A 4,926-nucleotide genomic window follows, 5' to 3' on the forward strand; every position below is an offset into this window, starting at 1 on the left:
GGCTGGGAGCAGCGCGGGGTATTGACGTGCGGGAGCAGGAACATGGTCGCGACGTGCTGGAGCAGGGAGCGTCCGGGCAGCTTCTTGCAGGAGAGGGACTTCTTGGCAGCTCTGCTCTTGCCGCGCTGGCACCTGATGGAGCGGGTTCCGCCCAGGGGCCACGCGCCTTGGAGCCATGGTGCCTTCTTGAGGAGGAGGCGGCCGGGGCGCCCCCGGAGCTTCGTCGCCCGCGCGGGGCAGGGTGCGGTGCAGCGGAACGGACGGCGTAGGAGAGCCCCCTGCGGTGCGGACGAGCTCGGCGACGCGGTCGAGCCATTCTTCGTAGACGTCGTCGATGGGACGGTAGCGCAGGAGCTCGTTTGCCGCGATGAGCGCAGCTCGAGCCTCCATGGGTGCGAGGAGCGCGCGGGACGAAGAACCAGCTGGGGTGAGCGAGGGAGTAGCGGTGCGGCCGTCTTGCCGCACGGACGGATGCTGAGACGACGCTTGCTGCTCGTCCCCCGCCGGGCCGGTGGCGGCGTTGACGGCAGGTGACGGGGAACAGCGAGGACGCCCGCCGACAGGAGCCGTCTGGGCGACGCGGGAAGCGAGAGCGGCCCGGCGCTCGGCGCGGGCCCGACGAGCGTCAGACATGGACGTGATGGTCAGAGGAGAACGGGGTGGTGGAAGACGAATTCCGGCGCACCCCTACCTGGCGCGCCAAATGTCGGATTTCGGGTTCCGGCAGACCCTTGAGGTTCGAACACTGGGGTGCGCGCAGAGATTTTGCCTTCTACCTACCTGCACCCCTCCGCCTTGCTAAGATCTAAGCTATGGAAAGAACAGCACAAGAGACACAGGGTTTATACTGGTTCGGGCCACCGTTATGGTGTAATACCCTATTCCAGTGTGTGATGTGGTGGATTGCCTCGTGGGCTGATGGTGATGAGCAATACAAGGAAGAACAGCCTCGCGAGGGTCTGTTCTTGGCTGGGGCGATGAACTTCTGGGAGGAGTTCAATCACCCTTGTCTCTCTCTCTCTCTTCTTGATTCTCTCTCCGATTTCGATCCGATCTCTGATCTCCCTCTACCCTGTGGGTGGCTAGTCCTATTTATAGGCAAAGGCCCTGGGCCTCTTCCCAAATATTGAGCGGGAAGGGCGCCAACAATTGGCCATTTTGAAGGGGAACATCTGGTACACTTATCCTGACTAAAGTTGGTCCTCGCCTGCCAAAGGCTCTGGTGGTGACGCTGGCTTGGGCTCCACAATGACTTCCTCCCTGCCGTTGGACTGGTATTGGTCTCGTTGCACCAAAACGGGTGCCTTTGCTTGATGCTCTCGCATGCACTTGCTCCCTTTACACCAAAGAGGAAAGGAGGACACTGCGCGGCTGGCACCCGCCTAGCGCCTTTGGTCGTCATGGCTTGCGTCACGGGCACCTCGTGAGGTACCCCGCCTTGATCTCTCCGCCTCCTCGCAAGCCAGCCTGATGAGGCCGTGCCTGAGGAAGCTCTGTGTCGTCCGCCCCGCGAGGCTTGGCCCCTCGCGAGGGTCTTGGGTCTATGTTGATGAAGATGGGCCGCGCTGGGCCCCCTTTTGAGCCACGCCGCGGGCCGCAGGCTGGCAAGTCTGGGGACCCCCGTTCCCAGAACGCCGACACTCCGTTCTCCAAAACAATGGAGCGAGCAACAGAGTTATTGGAAATCATACATACTGATGTCTGTGGTCCAATGAACATTGAGGCTCGCGGTGGATATCATTATTTTCTCACCTTCACAGATGATTTGAGCAGATATGGTTATATCTACTTAATGGAACATAAGTCTGAAACATTTGAAAAGTTCAAAGAATTTCAGAGTGAAGTGGAAAATCATCGTAACAAGAAAATAAAGTTTCTACGATCTGATTGTGGAGGAGAATATTTGAGTTACGAGTTTGGTCTTCATTTGAAACAATGTGGAATAGTTTCGCAACTCACGCCACCTGGAACACCACAGCGTAATGGTGTGTCCGAACATCGTAATTGTACTTTACTAGATATGGTGCGATCTATGATGTCTCTTACTGATTTACCGCTATCGTTTTGGGGTTACCCTTTAGAGACAGCTGCATTCACGTTAAATAGGGCACCATCTAAATCCGTTGAGACAACACCTTATGAACTGTGGTTTGGCAAGAAACCCAAGTTGTCATTTCTTAAAGTTTGGGGTTGTGATGCTTATGTGACAAAACTTCAACCTGATAAGCTCGAACCCAAATCGGAGAAATGTGTCTTCATAGGATACCCAAAGGAGACTGTTGGGTACACCTTCTATCACAGATCCGAAGGCAAGATATTCGTTGCTAAGAATGGATCCTTTCTAGAGAAGGAGTTTCTCTCGAAAGAAGTGAGTGGGAGGAAAGTAGAACTTGATGAGGTAATTGTACCTGCTCCCTTATTGGAAAGTAGTTCATCACTGAAAACAGTTCCAATGATTCCTACACCAGTAAGTGAGGAAGCTAATGATGACGATCATGAAACTTCTGATCAAGTTACTACCGAACCTCGTAGGTCAACCAGAGTGAGATCTGCACCAGAGTGGTACAGTAATCCTGTTCTAGAGGTCATGTTACTTGACCATGACAAACCTACGAACTATGAGGAAGCGATGATGAGTCCAGATTCCGCAAAATGGCTAGAGGCCATGAAATCTAAAATGGGATCCATGTATGAGAACAAAGTGTGGACTTTGGTTGACTTGCCCGATGATCGGCGGGCCATAGAGCATAAATGTATCTTCAAGAAGAAGGTTGACGCTGATGGTAATATTACTGTCTACAAAGCTCGACTTGTTGCAAAAGGTTTTTGACAAGTTCAAGGAGTTTACTACGACGAGACCTTCTCACCCGTAGCGATGCTTAAGTCCGTCCAAATCATGTTAGCAATTGACGCATTTTATGATTATGAAATTTGGCAAATGGATGTCAAAACTGCATTCCTTAATGGATATCTTAAAGAAGAGTTGTATATGATGCAACCAGAACGTTTTGTCGATCCAAAAGGTGCTAAAAAGGTGTGCAAGCTCCAGGGATCCGTTTATGGACTGGTGCAAGCCTCTCGGAGTTGGAATATACGCTTTGATAGTGTGATCAAAGCATATGGTGTTATACAGACTTTTGGAGAAGCATGTATTTACAAGAAAGTGAGTGGGAGCTCTGTAGCATTTCTGATATTATATGTAGATGACATATTGTTGATCAGAAATGATACTAAATTTCTGAATAGCATAAAAGGATACTTGAATAAGAATTTTTCAATGAAAGACCTCAGTGAAGCTGCTTATATATTGGGCATCAAGATCTATAGAGATAGATCAAGACGCTTAATTGGACTTTCACAAAGCACATACCTTGATAAAGTATTGAAGAAGTTCAAAATGGATCAGGCAAAGAAAGGGTTCTTGCCTGTGTTACAAGGTGTGAAATTGAGTCAGACTCAATGCCCGACCACTGCAGAAGATAAAGTTCTGTCATTCCCTATGCTTCATCCATAGGTTCTGTCATGTATGCAATGATGTGTACCAGACCTGATGTGTGCCTTGCTATTAGTTTAGCAGGGAGGTACCAAAGTAATCCAGGAGTGGATCATTGGAAAGCGGTCAAGAACATCCTGAAATACCTGAAAAGGACTAAGGATATGTTTCTCGTATATGGAGGTGACAAAGAGCTCATCGTGAACGGTTACGTCGATGCAAGCTTTGACACTGATCCGGATGACTCTAAGTCACAAACCGGATACATGTTTTTATTAAATGGTGGAGCTGTCAGTTGGTGCAGTTCCAAGCAGAGCGTCGTGGCAGGATCTACATGTGAAGCGGAGTACATAGCTGCTTCGGAAGTAGCAAATGAAGGAGTCTGGGTGAAGGAGTTCATATCCAATCTAGGTGTCATACCTAGTGCATCGGGTCCAATGAAAATCTTTTGTGACAATACTGGTGCAATTGCCTTGGCAAAGGAATCCAGATTTCACAAGAGAACCAAGCACATCAAGAGACGCTTCAATTCCATCCATGATCAAGTCAAGGAGGGAGACATGGAGATTTGCAAGATACATATGGATCTAAATGTTGCAGACCCATTGACTAAGCCTCTCTCACGAGCAAAACATGATCAGCACCAAGACTCCATGGGTGTTAGAATCATTACAATGTAATCTAGATTATTGACTCTAGTGCAAGTGGGAGACTGAAGGAAATATGCCCTAGAGGCAATAATAAAGTTGTTATTTATATTTCCTTATATCATGATAAATGTTTATTATTCATGCTAGAATTGTATTAACCGAAAACTTAGTACATGTGTGAATACATAGACAAACAGAATGTCACTAGTATGCCTCTACTTGACTAGCTCGTTGAATCAATGATGGTTATGTTTCCTAACCATAGATATGAGTTGTCATTTGATTAACGGGATCACGTCATTAGAGAATGATGTGATTAACTTGACCCATCAGTTAGCTTATCACGATGATCGTTTAGTTTGTTGTTATTACTTTCTCCATAACTTATACATGTTCCTATGACTATGAGATCATGCAACTCCCAAATACCGAAGGAACACTTAGTGTGCTATCAAACGTCACAACGTAACTGGGTGACTACAAAGATGCTCTATAGGTGTCTCTGATGGTGTTTGTTGAGTTGGCATAGATCAAGATTAGGATTTGTCACTCCAAGTATCAGAGAGGTATCTCTGGGCCCTCTCGGTAATGCACATCACTATAAGCCTTGGAAGCAATGTGACTAATGAGTTAGTTGCAGAATGATGCATTACGGAACGAGTAAAGAGACTTGTCGGTAACGATATTGAACTAGGTATTGAGATACCGACGATTGAATCTCGGGCAAGTAACATACCAATGACAAAGGGAACAACGTATATCGTTATGCGGTTTGATCGATAA

The sequence above is a fragment of the Triticum dicoccoides genome, chromosome 2A, assembly GCF_002162155.2.
Source record: "Triticum dicoccoides isolate Atlit2015 ecotype Zavitan chromosome 2A, WEW_v2.0, whole genome shotgun sequence".
NCBI lineage: Eukaryota > Viridiplantae > Streptophyta > Magnoliopsida > Poales > Poaceae > Triticum > Triticum dicoccoides.